General features: G+C 37.3%; 1 protein-coding gene across 4 annotated transcripts in view; it reads right to left on the bottom strand.

The window, feature by feature from the left end:
* Nucleotides 1-16,597, bottom strand: part of LOC124168311 (synaptosomal-associated protein 25) — a 460,832-nt gene that overhangs the window by 438,735 nt on the left and 5,500 nt on the right. For all 4 annotated transcript variants that reach the window (XM_046546473.1, XM_046546472.1, XM_046546470.1 and 1 more), the window contains exon 2: nucleotides 9,011-9,062. The gene's annotated coding sequence lies outside the window, so the exon portion shown is untranslated. The remainder of the gene's footprint in view (nucleotides 1-9,010; nucleotides 9,063-16,597) is intronic.

Below are 16,597 nucleotides of genomic sequence, written 5' to 3'. Positions count from 1 at the left end.
GAGAGAAGTTCGTGTGTGTCATCCGCCGGTAGATCATTAATGCTACATTATTTTATACGTTGTATCATTAGCACTTTCCATTTTATGCTTCCTACAAAAACTTCAGATCAACGTCCTGCATCTGTCATTCCGAATCAAATAATGCAGATTATGCTTTTCCTTAAATTCCACGTTAAAACTAGCATCTTTTTATTTTAATCGCAATGAACACGATTTATTTTTCTAGTTGCTCATCTACTATTTATGTATATTTGTACTCTAATTGTCACAATTTAAAGGTATTAATGCTATTTTTTATTCTTTCCCGAAATGGGGAAACCTTCAATCACTCCTTGCGATTTCTCTTTTCCCCACTGTCTTGGCTTCATCAGCCCAGATTCCGAAAGGACGGATTTTTATCCAGTCTCAATTAAAATTTAATTTTTTAAAGCATTTCCCACGAAGCGAGTTATTGAGACATACCTTGATAGAAGTACCTAGTTCTATGGGACGGATTTGTATGAATAGATAGGAGTCCAAACTCAGATATGTTTCATACAATGACTCTTATCATTAGCATGTGAATATATAACCTGAATGTAATAATTATTACTGAATTACTTATCTGCGATTGATAAATTATCCCCGTTTCACGAATCTATGCAATCACATCTTTAATGCGATGTACAATCCTTACCCTGGAGCGATGCACAGTCGCATGGGGCGGCGTTTGGGTCCTGTTGACAGGTGCAAAATTATTTTTTTAAAGTATGTTTCTTAGAGCAGGGGCGCAGCTAGGAATTATGGCTAGGAGGGGTTTTAAGCGCAACTAATACTGGGGTGTCTGGGGATATGGAATACCCGCCAGGGAAAGCGGGATGTGCGGGGGCCCTCCCCAGAAATATTTTAGGATAAATTGTGGGTTTATAAATCCTTACACTATAATATAAGTAATATTAATGCAATTAAGTATAATGGATTCAACTTAAAACTTTCTCTGAGCTCTGGGGGGGGGGGGTTTATCACCCAAAACCCCCTCCTCGCTGCGCCACTGTATTAGGGATGGTGTTAACCCTTTATAGCTCAGAGCTACATTTGAAAGATGAGTTTAAGACCTCTCATTTCAAAAATGTGAAATTTTTCTTCTCAAGCATTATTATTGTGGCAGCTACATATTTCGCCATTAAAGTATACAGTTAAATACAGCAGCACAAAATAACACGTACGTAGTTTAAATATTTCCTGAATAGAGCTGAAAATGTATAAATTTTTGATGTAACCTGGGAATTACAACATTGGGTTATAATGGGTTAAGGGGACCGAACCAGGATTGGCAAGTAAAACGAAACGAAAGTCAACACCAGAAAATTTCCAATAGTTTTGTTTCAGGGAACGTATTGCAGAAACGAAACGAAATGGATTTTAACCCTGGGAGCTAAACTCAGGGTCGAAACGAAAGCGGAGTCAAAACTACTTGGGGTCGAAACTAAACTAAAACTCTGGGACGAAACGAAACTAAGATAATGTTTCGCGCCGCAGCGATCAGGAGCTTCACCTTCGAACAGTTTAGTTTCGACCCACACACCGAGTAAGAAGTACGGTTGAATGAAGCAGAGGTTCGGCCTACCGGCATTAGATGCATGGGGTAATGGGGCACTCATATTTTTACCACTAACTTGAGATCGGTGAACGCAAACTGGCCATTCAATTTTAAGCATAATGTTTTCGCCTCTGTACACGTAAGTCAAACGTAATGGGTCGAAGCTATTCCCTATTATCCCCCTCAACCCAACTTCTGGGAACGAAATTTTACTACGAGCAGCGGAGTTTCGATTAATTTAGTTTCGTTCCGGGAGTAAAGTTTCGTTCCCGGTCGAAACTAAACTCATTGGTGATTTTAATATCGTGCGGGAGCGAAACTAAACCTAGGCCTCGTATTTTCGTTTCCCTCCGGGTCGAAACGAAGCATTTTTCTTTCGCTTCACTTGCCAACCCTGGACCAAACCCCGAAACGAGGAAAAGGTTTTCCTTTTAAGTTGTTTACGTGCTGCTCATGGCTATCGTTGTAAGTCACACCTACTGATACCGGCGTTTTTCCTGTTTTAAATGTCACTTTTAAGTATAAAATATCATGATTTGTCCATATTTGAAATCAATTGACCGAATCTAAATTGCGTATGAAGATTTTCACAGCTTCTTTTATCAATTGACCCAAAAAATATTGAAAATTATTATTAAATTTTATTTGAAAATTCAAAATCGGGTCAACAATGGGTTAACGACATCCTATATAAGCTCGGGACGAGAACGGTTTCCCTCCCATTCTCTTGATAACGCTCCCAGCAGGAGGAGTAAAACGTTGAGTAAGAAAATGATACTTACGCAGCAATTCCCGAACACAACCACCAACATCGAATCTAAATTGGTCTTGCAATCCTAACTCAGAGCCAGGGGGGTGTGGGGTGATTGGAGGCCCTCGGCTGGGGCTCATGATGTGGCCCTCCCTACCCTTCCCTCCCTTGCCCTTTCAGGGATCCCCCACGGAAAATTTTAGGAAACCGGAAAATGTGAGGAAATTGCATGCCCGGGAATGGATTTCGACGCTATAAAAAAAAAATAAAACTTAAAAACACACAAAAAATACAGTTAAAAACTAGATAAAATTTAATAAAAATATTACTTTATTTAACACGTAACGGCATTACTTAACACGTTAAAAATTTTAAGTTATGTTTTTACATTTGTAGAGCAATATTAAGTTATTATGTTTTGAAATACTTTTAAAATTAATGCTTTCCGTCAACATTTACTGTTCCTAAAATTATTTCACGGAAATATATTAGCTAATATTCTGATGTCTAATAGGTTAGTTAAATACACTGATGCCTGAATCGATTAAGGAATGCCTGAGGGGCTAGTATTAAAGTGAAAATAAATTATTAAATTCTTTTAAGTCCACATATTTATTTATATAGACTCAGGAATTACGGTGGTCGAACTTCATGATGTCTGCCAATGTATCCCACGATGAATCTTACATTCAGCACTATGCAAACTAAATATATAGCTTATTTAATGAAATAAAAGGTTTTTCAATATACGAATCAAAAGAAATCGGTATTTGCAACCAGAATAACAAATAATCTCTAAAGTTTACGCTTCCCTCGAAGCAAATTTTTTATCTTCGTGCCTGGCAAGTAATATCCCGCCAGTAATATCTCGTCCGTTACGATATTACCCCGTGACGAAGCAATTTTAAACATACAATTATTTATAGCAATTATCATGTATCCTTTAAAAATATACTTCGAAAGACGAAATACCTCTACGGTCAAAAGCAAAATTAAATCGCATAACATTCGGTTTATAAAATGATGCATAATTAAATCCATACATTCCATAGGTGGGATCAAATTACAATTTCATTTCAAACTGTATTGACGCATGTATTTTACTTATGTAAAATCATTTACCTGCCAATATCATTTCAACTCAGAATATTATCAACTCCAAAATGGGATGGTGTGCAGCCAACTAATATTGAATACAATTTTATTTTAATGAGCATCCTTAAATCATATTTTTCCAAAACGATATATTCTGATTGCAAGTTACATTTCTATGGGCCAGTTATAGCCACAAGCTGGGGCGCAGCTAGGAATTAATGTTAGGGGAGTGGGGTTTAGGCGCAACTAATACAGGGAATTCTGTGGGGTAAGTGCGGAGGCCCTCCCCCAGAAAATTTTTAAGGTAAATGGTTCAAAATAGTGAGTTTTACGGCTTTATGAGGGATATTTTATTACTACCTTCTCACACTATTCAATAAGAATTAATAATCTAATTTGATAAAATGGATTAAACTTTTAAAAATTTATTACCTATTGGGGGGGGGGGGTTATCCCCCAAACCCCGCCCTCGCTCCGCCACTGGCCACAAGAGAGTGCGTATTGGAGGCAACTCGGAATATTACGGCGATTTCCGAAATATAACGAAGAAAGGCCAATATTTTTAACAGCAACTGCTAAAGTACTCTTGGGGCACATTTTTATTGGTCGATAAAATAATATTATCTTCGCCTCGGTGAAAACTTACGATCGAGGGACAGCAAGAACATTATTTAACTCCTTTTATGGTGAGACAAAACAGCAATTAAGCACACCAGAATGAGCCGAATCGCCCACAGAAATTTCCTCGCCCTGAGCAATTTCACATTTCAGATATTCTGGAATTTATATCGTTAACATTTAATTACGAAGGTAATTACATTTCCTTCTATTTTTCTCTCCATATAGGTGATCCGTTGATAGAGTACAAGGCGATGCAGTAGAAAATATTATCTCCAGACCGGTCCACCCGAGGCGCTTTATTGCATTCTAATATAGAAACGCCAGTCAAACGTGTTTGAGAAAACATTAGTCACGGCATGTATTCCCACCCCTTACACATACACTTAAGGGTTCATTCTTGATGTATCTTAAACTTCAAAAGGTAAAATTTGCACTGCGCCTCACCACGCTTGTCAAAATGTAATCTGGATGATAATGTCTGTGGTATTTAAAGATATACTTCTACGCTAAATTCCCTCAGAGTTGGCTGCTCCAGGACTAACCATAGCCATAGCTTAACCCTTCTCTTCCGCTACTCCTTTCAGCGCCACGTTCCCAACCCCGAAAAAGGAAAACCAAACTCCTTCGCAGACCACAATCTAACCCACCTGCGTCAAATTACGTCCACAAGCTGGAAGAGGGTTGACGGAGAGAGAGAAGAAAGATTAATAACGCCTTCATCCGCGCATCGAAGCCATTTCGCCTAGTGCATACGGACCCCTAATACCATTCAAGAATAATCGATCAATGTTTCGCAGAAGGATAAGAAATCACTTAAATATAGTTACAGCGTGCATACTAAACCTCTGGAAATAATTCATAACAATTAAATTACTCCCGTTTGTAACGGCTTAGAAAAAGCTTGATTAGGTAAAATCCTCCAAAACCAAGAAAAGGCAATAGGGGCCTTTTAGCCTCACTATATATGTTAGAGAATTAAATAAAAGAAAAAATATATTTTGGTTCGAGTAGTGAGTAACTTGACGAAGGTCAGTCCCACCACCCATTCATTGAAGTCATTTATTGTTCAGAGGAAAACAAATTCCTTAATCTATCCTTTCGGTAAAATATTTTCATTAGATTAATTATTTCTGCGCCAGATCCCATATTCTAGCCGTTTTTAGAAACGAGGCCTGAAGGATACGAATCTCTCACCTTCTATTCAAAAACCAGCCCACAACACGCATGGCGAATCCTAGCTTCTTCAGTGCTGAATCACATATATTTCTTGCGCCTGTTCCCAATATTTTTAATCCAGCTTCAAAGACCCCACCTGGTCTTAATCGAATTTCACGGGGTGAAATTATATGGTACTGCTCTTGATCAACGAGACATAGGTATGGAGTAGAATGGAGAAGATAAAATATGAAAGACGTAATTTAATTATACCGCGACTAACCACGGTGATAGCTTCACGGAGTCACCCGCAATGCACAAATTAGGCGAAAAATCCACAGAGAAAAAAGTCAGTCGGCTTGACCGCGATTCGAACCCGGATCTCACGATTTTCCCAGAGGAGAATGACTCCTCAGTAGCTTAACTGGCTAAAGCACTCGACCGGAAATCGGAATATCCGGGTTCGAATCCTGGCTGAGCCAATTTTTTATGGCGAATTGCATCCTTGGTGTACACAATTGTACACCCGTGAGCGTGACCGCGAACACAGTTAATTTTTTCGTGTAGAGCTTTGAAAATTAAAACACTCTAGTACATGTTCGAATCCGCATGCTGTTCCAAAAATAGCTGGAGCTATCTTTGAAACAAAATGCGCATTTTGATGCAAGGGAAACTGAAGTGAAGACTCCCTCTCAGTCATCCGTGGAACATCAAACCAAGCGAATTTGTAGAATTTCTGGTTCTTCCCAAGCGTATGGAAGTAGGAAGTCCACCAAAAATGTGTCGCGGACGGAAAAAGACCCACTGGGCGGAAACAATGAATGCGTGAAACCGTGAGCTCCGACAAAACGATGACTTGAGCCCATTCAGTTCGTGAAGAGCAGTTGTTTTAAACGTATCTTCCTTTTTTTTCCCGACCTCAGCCACATGAGGAACAGTGAGTTTCAGAACTCAAGTTAATCCGAATTGTACAGCAACTCAACTCCTATTTCTTCTTCACTCACCCCTAATCCGAATTGTGCGGCACATTTACTAGGAACGCACTAACATTGACCGATTTAATATAAATCCAAAAAATTCAAAGAGGAAACTGCCTTTGCTTGCGCATAGACTTTGGTAATCTGTTCACATATAATCATAATGTCTATTCACGTTGTTTTATGTTAAAAATATTATTTCATCATTTTTATTTATGAAAAAGTAGTGTCTATTATTTTTACACATGTCTTAGAGGTTATTTTATACATATAACACATGCAAAAATATTGGCATATTTTTTTTCTATTTATCAATTGTGTGTTTTTGTAGAAAATTATATGTGACTATCTGGCATGACTAAGAGCTTGTATCACTAACATTTCTAAGAAATTCTCTTTAACTAACTGTACATTTTGTAAACAGGTAATCGCCCATCAATGAACTTTATTATTATTTCTGTATCGGATGTGATTATTCCCTGAACACAAGAGTTAGATGTAAAATGTCAACAAAATTTGGAACAACCTATCAACGACTTAAAAACATATGGGTTGCTGTGCTGCACGCATCCGCGACATGGTATTCATCTACTGGTCATAAATTTCTGTTTTTTCCAATCGACTAGTTTACGACATTCGTTTAATGAACATTCTGAGAAAGCTAGTCGCTGTAATCACAGACTGTATGTATCTGCATCTCCGCCTATGTAGTCCAAGCTGGCAGCTATTACGGCAAAAGCCTTTGCAAGAGACCTACTATGGATGGATGTAACAAAAGTTACTTCCGGCGATGGAGAAGAAAATACACACTGGAAATCCAAGGATGATAAATATCAATTTGTGGGTAAACTCTTCTCAGGATTCCTACCGGGTTAATTTTTCTATAATGGCCAACATTTCAAGCTCCGACTCGGGGCTAGAACTACCCTGAGAACAGGATTTCTTGTTTCTTTTTTGGGAATTTTTATTATGCAACTACAAGATATTAGAAAATTCTCGCATTGGATTCTGAGGTGATACTCATAAAGAGTATAGCATTCCGGGTTCTTCAGCCTCATTCATTGACATAAGATGGCAACAGTATCAAAAACCATCCTGCTTTCATCTTCATGTTTTGAAAGTGAAAAGCCTGGTTATTTTGCTACCTTTGATTGTGATAGCCATCCTAAATGTATCAATCTGGTTAAAACACTCTCTAACGAACGAATGATTGAAAGTTTCATAAAAAATAAAATGCTGATAATTTAATGATACAAAGGAAAAAGAAAGATTGAAGGCAGTGGCTAGACATAAGTGAACAGCATTTTCCTGAAAATCAAATATTGTGAAGTTTCCATTCTTGAGCTTTGTCTGAATTTAAATTTAACTCTTGCTGAAATGTGCATTTGTCTTTTCCCTCTATCCAGGTTATTCGCATCTGGAAGGGAATCCAGGTGGCAGCACTAAATTAGGTGTCATGGCCGAATATGGAGGATCGGATGCATTAGTACGCTTGTTCGTGTGAAACGTTAGCCGGCCAGCACTATACCGTTTAGCCGAATATCAATGGCATTATGATGAAAAACTTGGAAGGAGAAGTTCATGAGCAACAAAATGTGCGGCGTTTATAATTGCACCGACCAGTGTGAGACAAAAGCTATCTCTCTACATAGATTCCGCAACACCCCTAATTTGGGAAAGAAGTGGGAGCACGTCATGAGAATGGGCAAGAGTGAGCTAGCATATAGAGTATAGGTACTTACACCTGATAGATAAAAAATATTTCATCATTTAAGACGACTTAGGATTGAATTTACCGAAATAAGTTTATTTCCAACTTTCAACAAGGACTACCAAGTCCAAAAAATGCTGGACTATTTATCTTCTCACTCATAGAATCAAGGATAACTAGCAAATTATGTGAGAATGTTGAAATCGAAGGAGAGATGCCAACACTTTTCCATCGAATGTTTAGGTGGTATTACTTAAACTTAACCATTACAATCAGCATTATTTTTCACCTCATTTGCCATAACCTAATAAAACATACTTTCAGCATCGCTATAATTGCTCCCAAAAATACATCTCACAACCACAAGTCGGTAGGTACCTAAGTCAATATAATAGTATATTTCAATATAAGAGTGATTTGTGTCATGGTCGGCTTTAGTACCAAATTTGTGAAGGCGAACAAGCTATACTGATAAATGTTGAACCAATGAGTAAAAAACGTTGTGTACTTCAACAGGATGATTTATTACATGACCCTGGTTTCAATGAACAGTTGATGTAATCTGGTGAGCTATTCATAGCTAACTGTTCAATGAAACCAGGGTAATGTAATAAATCATCCTATTGAAGTACACGAACGTTTTTACTCATTGGTTCAACATATATCAGTATAGCTTGTTCGCCTTCACAGAATGAGGCAGGTCAAAAAATTGATACTGAAGGGGAAAAGGCAAGTGGTGAAGAAGGGTCGCTACCATCTAATGCAGATCGGAGAAGCCATGGAAACCATTAAGACTAAAAACTTTAATGGGGACAATGGCTACACAATAAGCAGCATGTGAAAGAGAGTGGTAGCCACTGTTCAGAGGAAGGATGACTAGCACTAACAAAGACAGCAAAAACAGGCTTCTCACCTTCAACCTGAAGAGCACCATCATGAGCACCGCCTCAGAAGCCTATACAAGAATATTCTACTCTCTTGTAGCTAATGATAAAATTTCCCAAAAAACAAGAAATTTTGTTCCCACGGTAGTTCAAAATAGATCAAAAGAAGAATTAAAAACAAACCATTCCCCACAACCCCGATTCCACATATAGAATTACAAGGGAAAATAATGTTACCTTGGAAGAGTGGAGCTCAAAAACAGCCACGGGAAACCTCAGATAATTACGCCTGAAATAAATGAGAAAAGCACTTAAAAATATCATAAGCATACCTAAAAATAAAGTGTCACAAGTTCATTAAAAAAATTCAACAAGAGTTATTTATATGCTCTGTAAGAGTTAAGAAACTATACTGCAATGAAATTCAGCCAATATCTTATAACCAAAATAAATAATCATAAATAGAGATGGGTCGGTTCCGGTACCCGGTTCTCGGTACCGCCGGTTCTTGGCTGTGGAACCGGTCGCATGAAGTCGGTTCTTAGGAACCGGCTCGGAACTGTGGTGAGGATTTGAATTAGGCGCCCAGAGCCGAAATCGTCTGCAGCGTATTTAAGGCCAAAAAGTGAAAAGAGATTAAAAAACGCATATATTACTTCCCGATTGCATGGCTTCCACGTTTTTTTCTTTTGAGAGTTGCTCGCTAACTCACGCATTGAAAGGGTTCGTCAGATTGTCGCTCTCGCCAACATTGTAACATTTCCGTAGCCGCAACCACTATGGGCGCTTTAAAACGAGCTGAATTTTTGCCTGCCGCCGTCCACGGCACCATCAGTCTCTATGGACGTCTTCAAACGAGTCGTTGACGGCACGGCGCCCATTTGGCCCGGCGATGCGCCGTCTACGGCGTAAAATACAGGCAATGCTACATTGTGTCCGCTTTCCGACGAAACTACTTTTCGTCGTCAGCCACTCACGTGAAATTCAGGCGGCTTTCAGACGGGGTGACCGGAGACGACTCTCTGTAACGCCATGTGCCGTGCCGTGAACGGCAGCCAGCGGAAAATCGTTTCATCTTGGTGATCTTACGATTGAATTATGTACACATACAGTAATTATTTGACAAACGAGCAATATGCGTTCTGAGAGCTTGTTCGTAAGTTGATAAACCTATGCAAGGCATCGAAAAGTGTTGTATCCTGCAGAATGCAACACTGCATAACAATTTTGCGTTAGCTCACGGCCGCTCATCAGTATCCATAGTGTTGCTGTCGTGCCGCTGGCGTGTTGAACAGTTTATTGTTGAGGTAATAAGAACTGTGACAGTGAAGCATGCAAATAAGTTGTCCATTACAGTAACAACTTAAGCTACATCGCAGAATACAGAATATATTTTGAAAGAACTCACAAGTTACAACAAATTAACGGATGATGTCGACAGAAGATGGGGAGTTTCACTATCTATCCTGATGCTACGCAGTATTTAAACTGTGCTCCAAGCATATTCCGCGCGGCCCTTCAAAATCAACATCGACCACTACTGTTTTCAGAGAACGCCTGTTCAGTACTGCAGGCAATATTCCTCCCAAAAAAGAATTGATTAGACCCAGTTAGGGTAAAAATGTTGAATTTTATAAATCAACACCTGGAGAAATAACCAATGGCTGCCTGATGTAATGTGACATATTGGTCGATCATGCATTCTTTAACAACGAGTTATTTAAACTTTTTTGCTTGGCAAATAAAATGATGGAGATGATCTTACATTTTTTTACAGACCTTTCCAGCTAATCTACATCTTTAGTGAAATTATTTTCATTCTTTTCTTGCGGTTGTTCACTTAAATTTGACATAAATTCAGATAATAAGAGTTCTTCCTTGGAACCGAGTTTCGAGAACCGATGGGGGAGAACCGGTACCGAGAACCAAAAAAAATTAAGAACCGACTCATCCTTAATCAAAAACAAATTAAAATGCAAAATCGAAGACTTGACTGCTTAAAAACCAACGATTCAAAATATTAAAATTAACCCAAGATAAAACTCAGCCGTGATAAGATCAGGATGACTAAATGGGATAAAATATCAATACCTCAAGGTCCATGCAGAAAGAAGATACAAAGTAATAGACAAGAATGGATCTCACAGAACTTGAAATATTGCAACTGCTAAACATGAAACAGGCGCAATTATTAGAATTAATATAATACTATACAACTGGAATTACTATACCACTCAACATAGGCGGATCCAGGGGGGGGGGCACGGGGGCACGTGCCCCCCCCCCAGACCCTTAAAAATATGCTAGATTTTTAATACGGCCCCATTATCATTTCGTTCGTTTTGTATGACGAAGTATCCTGGTGCCCCCCCTGAACAAAATCCTGGATACGGCCCTGCTTGTGCCCCTCCCAGAAAGAAATCCTGGATCCGCGCCTGCCACTCAAACACTGCAGCAAGAAAATGATGATTTCCCTTGACAGAAAAGCAAAATGCAATGGCACGAATATCTGTCTTCAAAATTGGGAATAACCAAATATGATACCAAAATGCCAGCAACTGTGTACAAAACTCATTGAAAAAACTGAGCATGAGGAAATTTCTTGATTGCCCCAGTATAAGTGCACTGTAATTAACATATGCAACGAAAACTATTTGGATGGACGAAGTCGAGCAAAAATATTTTTTTGAGTTCTTCAGGGAAGCTTTTTCTAGGTCGACTTTTTCGAAAAAGTCATTCGAATTAAAAAAAAACTGATGCATTAAATACATAACTACAGTCATTATTAGCTAAACCATACTACACAAAGCGTTGGTGAATTAAAGGCCTTCACTCAAAAAAGTAATAACAACTATTTCACAACAGATATTCCAAAGCAAGTTGCAAAAGCTAAGGACATTTCCCAAGGGGTAAACAGGAAGATGAGATTGAAACATTCTATGAACAACTTAAGTGCATGTAGTTAAGGAGGGACTCGTGCCCCTAAAAATGATATATTTCATCCAAAATCTTTAGGACAGGGAGAAATGCAGGGTGCATTCCCGACTCAGTCATTGGGGGAGCTTGATGGAAGTCCTAGCTATTTACATGGATATATATGATGGAAACGGTGAGGTATTTGAGAATTAGGTTAGAGAGAAAAATAATTAAGCATTTACATCAAATGTATTAAAAAAGCAAAAAAGGTATTATTCAGAGGGTATTTTGATGATGCTCAGCAAAAAAACTATTTATATCCATCTATTCCGATGTTTTCCTTATTTTAGGGCCAAGAAATGATGTAGGGACTTCTCTCATCACTCAAAGTAAATTACTTTCATTTGAGACAGTTAGTGGTGATTTTTACTTTTGATGGTTGAAATGATGTTTTCTCACTTTTGTAATAAATTTGCACAAATGGTTAATTTTTCCCCCGCAATTGCATTTTTTCAACCTGAATCACACATTTTTCTTTCATTTTCACATTAGCATGTTTAAGTGGTAGCGAAGTTCAACTTCCGACATGAAGTTGAAATGTGAAATGGAGTTTACACTTATTTACAATAGTGCATAGTACGTATTAGGAAGAAAAATTAATTAGAATATTGCATTCAACAATGACTTTTTAAAATCAACTAAACTTGATTTCATGATTAGGTGTACATTTAAAGCTGGGGCTATTAACGGCGGTGTAATTCATATTAACTGCGATAGATAAATTGCCTACACAAAGGCCTGCTTAATATCAGATTCATTTTAAGATGGTGATATTCCATAAAAATCCATATTTATACACAGTAGTGCAGCATTATGTCTTCAGATTTGACTAAAACTGAGATACTCAAGAACTGCATGAAGTATAATGGGCTGAAAAAGACCAATATTTCAGCCATCTAATACTTACCATTATATGGCTCATCAAAAAGTTTATTTGTGGTTCACACACATATATGTTCAGTTTATGATGCTCAAAACTTCACTAATACTGTACATTTAACTTTGTTTCACTGGTTTAAAAAAAATTAATGTACGATTTCACTTTTTTGACAGATTTCTAATCAAATGATAGAGATTGATAGCAGATTCTTCCTTCAAAAAATATTCTGGGCTGATATAATACCTAGCCTTGCACAAACCTATGGAATATCTTCTTTCAATTATGAGACTCAATAAGGGTCTCAGTTAGTCACTTTCTGAGTAACCTTCTCGCGTAAAAATAGCAAGAATTCAACATTGGAGAAATAATTATATAAATGCTGTCACTAACAAATTAGATATTCATAAAAAATCTAGAGCTTAAGCAAAATTATCATAATTCATCAAAAAGATATTCCTTTCACATACAAAACTTACAAAGAATTCGGTGATAGTCACTTGGTTCACCCCTGCCTGATTTGAGATGAAATCCCCAATAATAATTGAATGTCTTTGAAGGGGTGAGATCAAGACAAGAAAATCCTTTCTTTACACTAATCCCAGGCAGTACAGTTGTAATAAAATAAAAATAAATGATGATTAACAATTTATTGCTGATATGGTATACGTTTTATAATCTTACATCAGACAGAGTGCTCCGTTACTTCCCAATTAAAAGAACATAGAAATGCAGTATTACATCACGACACAGAGAAGTCGGTCGTAGCTGAGCATGCTCTCTCTGAAGAAGGACATAATATTTTAATCTACAAAATGCAGGTGTTAGCCCAAGAAAAATTTTATATCAGACGACTAATTCGCGAAGCTATTGAAATTGAGAAAGGCCCCCAGAACTTTGATCAAGTGGACAGTGTTAAACTCGGCCAGACGTGGAAGAGAATCTTCTGAAAGAAATAATGGCCTTGATGTTTCCAGTATGTTTTCAGCAATGATTCACCTGCCCGCAACACCACAATGGGGGAGGTGGGGAGATTTCGCTTTTTGCTCAAGGACAGGGCTGAGAGTTCTTCAGCCGTCAGTGTCACCCTTCTATGGTGATAAGGGTAGATGAGAATATTAATGACAACCAACTTCCAATTTTCACTCATCGCCTAATGATGTGACTTGCAATGGCTGTGAAAGCTCAGTGTGACAAAGTTCAACACACAGCTGCTCCCGAAAGCCATTGATACTAATGACAAGGAACATGATTTTATCCACATTGTGCACCATGCCACTAGTATCATAGTGGATGCAATTACTACCAGAGCACTATTTTTCATTGAACTGTATACTAAGGAACCAACTGTATGATTTTTGCAGGAAAATATGCTGAAATAAATCTTTCTGACTTCAAACCAGAAGGAGAATATTCTAAATAAGTTTCAAATCCATAAATAATTGTATGTATATCACATTCCCATTCATTTCTTTACATGGCATATTAATTTACAGCACAAGTCTTTGAACAAACCTCTCCCCTCAATTTCACACCAAACTAATCCAGCTATGAAGGTATACACTTGCACTGTTTGAAAGGAAATTTGACATAGTCAGAAATTTCTCTCTAACCAATTGTGAAAAACCACTGTCATAAATTGCAATTTAGTCATTCAAAACCTAGCTGAATTTAAGCAAAATCTTCTTCGTAATACGCACAAATAGTGTGTCTATGCGGAGACTTGCACACCGATATTTGAAAATCTTAACTTTCACAGTTGCAGAAAAAAATAACAGTGGGTATTAAGGCTCACTTCTTCATTTAACATAATTCATTCTTTCAGATGGCCTGCACTCATTAGCTAACCAAATAATAGTCTTATATCAAGTAAATCACAAGGTTTTCACTTGAGCGTACTATTGAACCTAATACGCCCTTCCATTCTCAATATTTGAGAACCGATTGATGCGAACAGTGCTAAATTATCAATTAAGTGTGAGAAAGCATTTATGTGGAGGTAAAACTGCTTATTCAATCTGATTACATGTGATAATGTTTAACGCTATAAATTTGCCCCCACACTTCATTACCTGTGCTGTTTCTAAAGAGTGACAAAAAAAAACAGTTTGTGGATGTCACTGCATACAGACTGACTTTTTTGCACATTTTAATACTTATCAAATTCAACTGACTAGTTAATCCCTTGATTCAGAATGCAGTTAGGTTTTACACTCAAAAATGAGCAGAGCAACTAATCCCCTACCTACCAACTAAATTACGTAAGTACATATTTACCTATAATAACTGAAGTCATACAAAACATGTCAATTTAAATAATTTGTTTCAATGCTTGAAACCTGTGTAGTGTAAACAATTCAACCATCCGATGAGGAAAATAGACCATCAAAACATAAAAAGAGAGAACGGATTATCAGACAAGGAATGGAGTCCAACAGGCCCTGCTTACCAGGTTATGGTAAGAAAAGTATAATTCTTATCATAAAAACCAATAGCCAAAACCAAAACAAAAAATAAAACCAATAAGCATTGACACAATTCCCTTTGTTGTCCAGTATGCCATCATATTGATAAAAAGTAAAAAGACAAATGAAAATACATGATTATTTAATTTTATCAATTGAAATGTACGAGATCACCTAGTTGGGCTCACCCAGCCTAGGTGAGGGTTTATGTTACACAGGAAAATAAAATGTAAATAGGAAAAAGAAATACAACTCGAAATATGTAAAGGTCAGAGGTGTCATGTCAAAATTAGCATTGCCGGAATGCACTTTCCGTAACTTATTTTTTACAAGCAAAATATTACTCAGCGTGTTTTTTTATAACAAGTTACGTCTGCATATTTAAAATGTATACACATTTGTTCAATCAATATGTACTTAAATTCTGGATTTTTGTTTTGGTAAGGAATGTATACATTATCAATTTTGAAGTACCAAAATTGATAGAAGCATTCTTTGACTGTTATGTCTTTTCCTAACCAGTGCCGGAACACAGGAGACACACCGGTCTGGGATTGAGGGCCAATCAGTGTCAAAGTTATTTTTGTTGTTTTTCCTTTGCAGAATCCTAAAATACTCTCTATTCTATTGTTTTATAACTCAAAACAATATTTTTCTATGATAAAATTTTCTATTTGTATAACACACATCCACAAAACAGCATATGATCTGCAACAAACCAAATTATTTGAAATATTGGATTCATAAGGACAAGGAAAAACTCTTCAGGAAAAACAGGAACTCTTCAGGAAAAAATACCTGGAAAAACTCTACGGTATATGATGCAATACATAATGATGTTTGCAACAACAACACGAGTCGTGTTAAAATAAATCCAGTGGAAATATTGCTATATCTCATTTAACTCATAACATTAGCCCATTTATGCCTAGTGTTCCATTTTTGGAACACCTGATGTGACTTTCTAATTTAATGACTACGACTCATTATATACAAATATGCCATGGTTTTTCTTTCTGTACCTCTTTATAAAGATATATTTTATTATGGGGCGCAAAGATTTAGTCAGTTTTGCCAACCCATCGCAGCCAGTGTGTTAAGAAATATAGGTCTTTTTTTTCAAGACAGTTTTTCTGCGACCATCTCTAACGTTATATTAATAACTATTTGCCATTACGCCCAAATGTTGTAAATTTTTCCCCGCATGTTCAGTAGTAGTTAACCTACAGTGCTTGATGAAGAAATTTTTGAAACGACGTACTTTGTTTTAGTTATAAGCTTCTATTCAACAGTGTTCAATTTTTGGAACACTAGGCAAATCCACTACTATTTTGTATGCATTTAGGCGCACTGAAATATTCACTTTAATTTTAAATCAAGTCAGCAATTAGATGTGGAACAATCTTCCTGGTTCATTGCTGCACGTTTCTGCTCATCTCATTCATGGTTCTTCTGACGAGAACTTTTTACACTTTTCTGATACCGGATGGTGATACTACTGAAAAT

The sequence above is a fragment of the Ischnura elegans genome, chromosome 11, assembly GCF_921293095.1.
Source record: "Ischnura elegans chromosome 11, ioIscEleg1.1, whole genome shotgun sequence".
Classification (NCBI taxonomy): domain Eukaryota; kingdom Metazoa; phylum Arthropoda; class Insecta; order Odonata; family Coenagrionidae; genus Ischnura; species Ischnura elegans.
Note: the sequence above shows the minus strand (reverse complement) of the source record. Positions and strands in the feature narration are given on the sequence as shown.